We start from the raw sequence: 8402 nt of genomic DNA on the forward strand, positions 1-8402 counted from the left end.
TGGTATTTGTTTTTTTCTGACTGACATTTTTTGCTTAGCATGATACCCTCGATATCTACCCATGTTGCCACATACGCTGAGCTTTCATTCATTTTCATGGCTGACTAATATTCCACCGTGTGTGTATGTACATCTTTATTATCCATTCATCCATGAAAGGCCACTTAGGTTGTTTCTATATCCTGGCTGTTGTAGATAATATTACAATAAACATAGAGATACATATATCTTTTTGGCAGTATTTATTTTGTCTCCAACCTTTATTTGGGTATAATTGACAAATAAAATTGTATATATTTAATGTGTGCAACGTGATGGTTTCATACACCTATATGTCATAGAATGACTAGATTGCATTATAAAAGTGCTTGATGTCATTATATTCCCATGTCTCCCAAAAGCACATATACTAAAAATGGGGAAAATATAAACTTAAAAATATACTTGATTTTAATGCAAATTCAAGAATATAATTTCAAAGTTTGTTGTAAACAGTCAACCATTTCTTTTTTCTTTTCATTTCCCATGAGATCTATTGTTTTATTTCTGATTTTACAAGCAATACATGTTAATTGTAGTCAACCAGAAATACATAAAAGCATCAGTTAAGCTCACTTCAGTCACTCAGTCATGTCTGACTCTTTGAGACCCCATGGACTGCAGCACACCAGCTTCCCTGTACTTGACCAACTCCCGGAGCTTGCTCAAACTCATGTCCATCAAGTCGGTGATGCCATCCAACCACCTCATCTTCTGTCATTCCCTTCTCCTGCCTTCAATCTCTCCAAGCATCAGGTGTTTTCTAAAGAGACAGCTCTTCACATCAGATGGCCAAAGTATTGGAGTTTCAGCTTCAGCATCAGTCCTACCAATGAATACGCAGGACTGATTTCCTTTAGGATGGACTGATTGGATCTCCTTTCAGTCCAAGGGACTCTCAAGAGTCTTCTCCAACACCACAGTTCAAAAACATCAATTCTTTGGCACTCAGCTTTCTTTATAGTCCAACTCTCACGTCCATACATGACTACTGGAAAAACCATAGCTTTGACTAGACGGACCTTTGTTGGCAAAGTAATGTCTCTGCTTTTTAGTATGCTATCTAGGTCGGTTATGACTTTTCTTTCAAGGAGCAAGTGCCTTTTAATCTTATGGCTACAGTCACCATCTGCAGTGATTTTGGGTCACTGGCAGTGATTTGGATCACCGGCATTTCTCATGATGTAATCTGCATATAAGTTAAGCAACCAGGGTGACAATATACAGCCTCAGAAACGTGTACATCAAGGCTGTATATTGTCACCCTGGTTGTTTAACTTATATGCAGAGTACGTCATGTGGAATGCTGGGCTGGTTGAAGCATAAGCTGGAATCAAGATTGACGGGAGAAATATCAATAACATATAACCATAAGTAAAAATAAACGATCAGCCTTAATCCCCACCCCCAGAGATAATGATCATTAGCATTTTGATAAATTTTCTCACTTCCTATATATTTCAAGTAATATATATATATCTCCCTGTTAGTTCCAAGTGTAAACACAGTAATTCAATATTTCAATATATTACAAAACGATGATTGTGAATGTACGTTTTATCCTTGTGACTTGTTTATTTTGTGATTGGAAATTCGTACCTCTTAATCTCCGCCTATTTCACTCACCCCCTCCACCCTGTCTTTTCTGGCAGCAACCTGTTTGCCTTTCTATTCTCAGTGACTTTTAGTCTATTTCTGTTTTGGTTATGTTTGTTCATTTTTTTTGACTTTTAGATTCTGAATATAAATGAACTCTTATGGTATATTTTTTTCTCTGCCTGACTTGTTTCACTTATTTCACTTAGCACAATACATTCTATGTCAATCCATGTTACTGAAGATGTTATATATAAGATGTTGTATATATATAAAACACATCATCTTTATCCATTCATCTACTTATCAATGGACACATGAACACTTAGGTTGTTTCCGTATCTTGGCAATTATAAATAACAGTGTCTTTTCAAATTACTGTTGTTTTTTTTTTTTTTTTCAGTAAGTACATAGGAGAGGATTTGCTAGATCATGTGATAGTCACTTTTAATTTTTTTGAGGAACCTCCAAATTCCTCATATTTTGAGGAGCTTCCACACAAGCTGAAAGAGTTTACATCACCTCCAGTAATGCATGTGGTTTCCCTTTACTCTGTAACCCCAGCAACACATATTATTTCCTGTTCTCTTGATAATAGCCATCAGAACTATTATCAAGTGTGAGGTAATATCTCATTGTGGTTTTGATTTGCATTTTCCTCATGATGAGTAATATGGAGCATCTTTTCATGTGCCTGTTAGCCATCTGTAAGTCTTCTTTTGAAGATATCTACTAAGATCCTTTGTCCATTTTTTAAATTTAGTTGTTTGATTTTTTTGATTGTTGAGTTGAGTTCTTTATATATATTGAGTATTAATGTTTTAATAGATACCTGGTTTATAAATATCTTTTCCCATTTAATAGGTTGCCTTTTAATTTTTTTCATAATTTCCTTTACTATGCAGAAATATTTTAGTTTGATATAGTCTCATTTGCTTATTTTTGCATTGGTTGGATTGACTTCAGAGTCAGATCTAAAAATATCTTGCCAGGAGAGATGTCAAGGAGCTTACCTTGTTGCTGTCTTCATGTCCTTTGCATTTTAATGAGCTACATTCTCTTTAAGTACCATTTGTTTCAGGCAATATGAACTCCTAACCTATCTCTGATAGTTATTTTATTATATCTATTTTCATATTCCTTAAAATATTCTCTTTTCCCCAAAAGTCTTTGTCTTTTGTGGAAATTCCTCCATTATTCTGAGTGTGTCCCAATATTACTTTCAGTTTTTGAAAGCATAATTTTTAATTAAAATTTTTTATCACTCCAATTATTTTATATACTTATGGCAATTAACTATATATTTGTGTTTTTCTAAAGATGCAATTTCCACTCATAGAATACATTTTTGATAATATGGACTAATGTCTATTTATCAGTTTACACTGTATAATGAAAAGCAAGACATGTTGAATAGAACTGGAACTAGGTTTTTTTTTAAACTATTGTTTTATTCAGTCTAAGTCAGTGTTTTGTTTCATTTTACAGTAATTAATATATGTCAGTAATCTTATTGGATCACACATGCTGGTGCCATATTAAGTGTAATTTTGAAGCTAGCCTGAGTAAGAGATTTGAAACCGATGCCCAAAGAAGTTTTTGTGATTTTTGTCTAACTTACAAATATCTGAAATCTTTTCAGCTGATCCATTTGAGAATATAAGACCAGAAAGTTTAGATAAGCATCTTAGGAATTATGGCTGTGTTTTCTCAAATGTGGCAGGTGTGCAGCACTTTATTTTGGCTTTCATACCGAATCTTAATCCATGCAGGAAGTAAGCCACTTTATCTGTCTCAGTCATTAGTTCTACTGACACCGCTAAGTTGTGAGATCCAAATGCAATCACGGATAGCAGACATCTGTTTAATACTTAACAGCCCTTGTCATGGTGGCCATTTGAAAATAAGGTAGTTCTAACTGCATCCTTATTCCTGGGCGAGGCGTTGTCCGGTTGGCAGATTTCCCCCCTGAGACGCTTGTCCGACATGGCCTCTGCGTCCGTCATATCCTTCCATCCCTCCATTAAGAAGCAGTCATTCAGATGGAGTTCTCTGCTGCCTCCCCTGGACGCTGAAAGCTCCCTGAACTTACCAGTACTCAGACGCTCCAGGACTGGCTCTTTTGATTTCTTTTTTCCAAGAATGGCCAAGTAAATGTGTGTTAGACCTGGGTTTATGAGAGAGTCAAAACAAAACAGCTTGCTCCACAGCTAAAAACAGAGAAGTCTCACAATGAGTTGTCCCAATTCTCTGAGCTGTGGTTTAAACAGGACTGATTTATTTTAAAAGCTTTTTTGCTCAGATTTCATTACAGAGCTGAAGAGGCTGCCCAGTGTCCTTAGGTTGAATAGGAGAGCGAAGTACAGCCCAGGGAAAGGATTGAGCACAGCCTTCCTGAAGAGATCAGGCCTTTTTATTATCAAGGGCAACAACAATAACAGCAACCACCACCACAGAAAGACAAAGTCTGTTTTTTACTTACTCCCACAATGCCTGCCTCATCAGGTCACACATTTGCCTAGAGAATACCACTGAAATCCTTTCAGACCAGGTTTTGATGTTATTCTTGTCATTATGCTGTAATGTCAGGGATGCGATCTTGGATATTTTAAATATGTAGTTGTAATTTGCTCTTTTTTTCTTTGTTTTCAAAGGTCAAGCATTTTAGCAGTTAGGAAAGTGTTTCAGGGTTTCATTATTTTTTTTTTTAAGGTGAAGACAATGTGTGCCTGCAGCATTCATCATTTAAGAAAATGGTGTTTTTCTCTTTCAGACCCCAATTTCCACTCATTATCAGAGAGCTGAATTCTAAATCAACGATTGTGGAGAAGAGATGTGCAAGTTGAATAAAACATTTCCAGAACAGCCTGAATAATGGTCCTGAATAAAGGGAACTGAAATGTTCTTGAATTGTAATTGGAAAAAAATCAAGTGTGTGTACTCAGGAGCACATCTACTAAGAAGAGGTTAGTTATTATTATTCTTAGTGCTATTTAACGTTTACGGGCCTCAATGGTATTTTTAGTTCTGAATTGAACACAAGTGGTCTGATAAGTGATCTCCCATCCAAATTATCCATGTGGAGATTCACCTGTAATCATTCTCTGTGCAGAGAGAGACGACACTGATAAACAACCCCAGAGCAGGGGGACTGTTAATGCAGCAATATAATCTAACTCAGAGCAAAAGAGTGGGACTAGTTCAGACAAATATGGCATTGGACAGCGTCACTTGGTACTTTCCCCTCTGACCTGGTTTCTCCATGGCTGGACATTCAGAACTTAGTGAACACATTTGCTGGACTCATGCAAAGTTGCTGAGACACTGAAGAAGGCAGTAAGTGTAGGTTGAGGAGGACTGAAGATTAGGGTCAACGTCCGATCGCAAGTATTTTATGCTCCGTGGCTAAGTAATGGAATGTCTTTTCCTCTTTGTCTCATACTGATCATATAGAAAAACAGTGATACTCTTTTTGAGAAACTATCTCTGATACTTGACTCTGAAAAACTATAATAGAAACATTTTTGAAGTAATGACTATTATCGTCCAGAGGAAATTAAAAATAAGAGAGCATATTCCTATAATTAAATGTTAGATGGAATTGAGAAAGGTAGATATATGAGTCATAATGGAATGTGTAAGAATGAATACATGCTTCTGTGTGTAAATTTCTGTGCCAGTTACTTACTATGTACAAAGGAAAAACTGGTTCCAGTACCTAAGATGAAGCTAAATATCAAGCAATTATTATAATAGAGGAGACAGTTTGAATTTTGAGCTAAGAAGTATAGACTTTAAGCATTGGCGAGCTGCTGAAAATTCTGGAGTAGGTGAATGACATGCCCAGAATTACATTTTATGAAGATTAACCTGATGGCATTTTCAGGATTGATTAGCGTGAAGTCTGTATTGTGACAGAACAGATTGTGATAATGCAAGTCTGAAATATGGCGCTGGTGAAGAGAATAGAGAGGAATAAATTGATTTAAAAGATCCATGACAGTAGAACTTTAGGACTTGATTATTAAATATGGGGCCTGAAGTAGGGAGATGTCAGAGATGACTCCAGACACTTTGAGCCTGAGATGAGAAATCAAGAATGTCTTGACTGTCAATGCTTTATTATTATATCCTGGATGCTGTGAATCATGTAGTCAATTGCATTTTAAAAATCCTGGGTCCAAATCTGTTCCACATCTACTCAGTGGCCTGTGTCATCTTGGCATCTGTTTTCTGCACTGTGATCCATGGCCAACCACAGATTTTACATTACCGAAAATTAGAGTGTGTGGGAAAACTAAAGTTGACTGGACCAAGAAATTCAGGAAAAAAATTGCATTTAATATATTTTAAAAATTAAAGCTCAGTGAATAAAAATTATAGTAAAAATCCACTTTCTAAATGAGTCTGAGTTCGAAATTTATATGAATTTATTGAAACCAAGGCACTAATTAAACACACACCCACACCCACACACACACACACACGCACACACACAAGAATGAGAGCAAGCTTTTCTCTGGCTTCACTTTTAGTTGTTCAGAAAATATTGCTGAAGTAGTGTAATCTGCTGAGGCAGACTTTCCCAGAAGTTTTATATTATGCAAAGTGATTTCTTTTTAAAGTTTTCAAACCAACCCTTACTGACTTGAGATTTAATATATCTTATACTTAAATTCTCTTTTGCATTTTTAGTAAGTCTCAGGCAAATGCTTGCAATAACTGCTTGGCATGTTCACAAATTATGAAGATCCTAAAGGACATATATTTATACTTTCTTATCTGCATATTGAGAACATGAAGTTTAAATAGATGCCTTATACCTGCAGTATCCCCTAGACTCATTTAAGTGGTCCGGAAAAGTGGGAAAGTAATCATTCCAGTAGACTATTTTGCTTACAGAGATTCTAACTCTTCTAGGTAGAAATATATGCATGCAGTTTGAAAACTTTATGCAGATATATATAACCATCCTATAGAAAAATAAAAATGTGATTGCCAGAGCCACAAATAAGACATTACTGTCCTATCTTTATTTATTCATGATTTCAAATGTTTTCTACCTTTATTTTCTTGTTTTGAATTTCTCATCTTTATTGAAAACTTCATTTTCTTTTATAGTATGTGGTTTTGTAATTCTCATATATCACTTAGCTGACATTCTCAAACTATAGATGTGTCACAGAGGAAAATAAAGCCAGAGGATAAATGTCAGCATCTTCATGGAAAGTGTGAAACTTTTTTTTTTTTTTTGAGAAGTTTTCAAAGCTTTAGCATTACAATAAACATTTATTTCTGTTGTTGTTTTTGAGTAAAAACAATTCACAGGAATTTAAGTGATAAAGCCAAATTTTGTCAGGTTAAATGCAAACAGCTTTGCACTCTCCACGATTCTCAGAGGACTTGCTCACAAAGTGATGTGCAGCTTTGGTGTCAAGACAGACAGGTCTAGCTTAAGTTCTGAATCCATTATTAACTAGCTGGAACACTTGGTAGTTTACTTAATTTTTCTAAACCTTAGCTTCACTGTAAAAATGGGGAGAATCATAATACTAAGTTCATAGGGTTGCTAGAAAGGTGAAAAGATATGTTGTGGATATAATACTAAAGACCTGTCACAGGGTTAGTGGTTCATATGTGGTCACCTGTATTAATTCATGGCTGCTATTAGCATCATATGGTAGTCTTCAGAGGAGAAACCTATGTGATATTGTGCATTTTAAAATACCTTCCTAGGACATCTCATAGTTGGACAGTTGGCTTTTCTCTTTACTGCTGTATCAACCTTGTACCCTTTCCTTCATTACCACACACATTTCTGTATTATTGTGATTTAATAGGTTTTTTTTGCCTTTGTGACTCCAAGGAAACCATCAGTTCAGTTCAGTTCGTCAGTCAGTCGTGTCTGACTCTTTGCAACCCCATGAATCACAGCACGCCAGGCCTCCCTGTCCATCACCAACTCCCAGAGTTCATTCAGACTCACGTCCATCGAGTCAGTGATGCCATCCAGCCATCTCATCCTCTGTCGTCCCCTTCTCCTCCTGCTCCCAATCCCTCCCAGCATCAGAGTCTTTTCCAATGAGTCAACTCTTCTCATGAGGTGGCCAAAGTACAGGAGTTTCAGCTTTAGCATCATTCCTTCCAAAGAATACCCAGGACCAATCTCCTTCAGAATGGACTGGTTGGATCTCCTTGTAGTCCAAGGGACTCTCAAGAGTCTTCCCCAGCACCACAGTTCAAAACATCAATTCTTCAGTGCTCAGCTTTCTTCACAGTCCAACTCTCAAATCCATACATGACCACAGGAAAAACCATAGCCTTGACTAGATGAAACTTTGTTGGCCAAGTAATGTCTCTGCTTTTGAATATGCTATCTAGGTTGGTCATAACTTTCCTTCCAAGGAGTAAGCGTCTTTTAATTTCATGGCTGCAATCACCATCTGCTGTGATTTTGGAGCCCCCAAAAATAAAGTCTGACGCTGTTTCCACTGTTTCCCCATGTATTTGCCATGAAGTGATGGGACCAGATGCCATGATCTTCGTTTTCTGAATGTTGAGCTTTAAGCCAACTTTTTCACTCTCCTCTTTCACTTTCATCAAGAGGCTTTTTAGTTCCTCTTCACTTTCTGCCATAAGGATAGTGTCATCTGCATATCTGAGGTTATTGATATTTCTCCCGGCAATCTTGATTCCAGTTTGTGCTTCTTCCAGCCCAGCGTTTCTCATGATGTACTCTGCATAGAAGTTAAATAAGCAGGGTGACA

The 8402-nt window shown here is 36.6% G+C and overlaps 1 long non-coding RNA gene across 1 annotated transcript in view; it reads left to right on the forward strand.

Annotated features, from left to right (window-relative positions):
* The window catches only part of LOC133251725 (uncharacterized), a 171401-nt gene extending 163681 nt beyond the window's left edge, over positions 1–7720 (forward strand). Inside the window, exon 3 of the long non-coding RNA XR_009737759.1 lies at positions 4409–7720. This is a non-coding gene — a long non-coding RNA (uncharacterized LOC133251725). The remainder of the gene's footprint in view (positions 1–4408) is intronic.
* The last annotated feature ends 682 nt before the right edge of the window (positions 7721–8402 follow it).

Source organism: Bos javanicus, chromosome 7, assembly GCF_032452875.1.
Source record: "Bos javanicus breed banteng chromosome 7, ARS-OSU_banteng_1.0, whole genome shotgun sequence".
Taxonomy (NCBI): domain Eukaryota; kingdom Metazoa; phylum Chordata; class Mammalia; order Artiodactyla; family Bovidae; genus Bos; species Bos javanicus.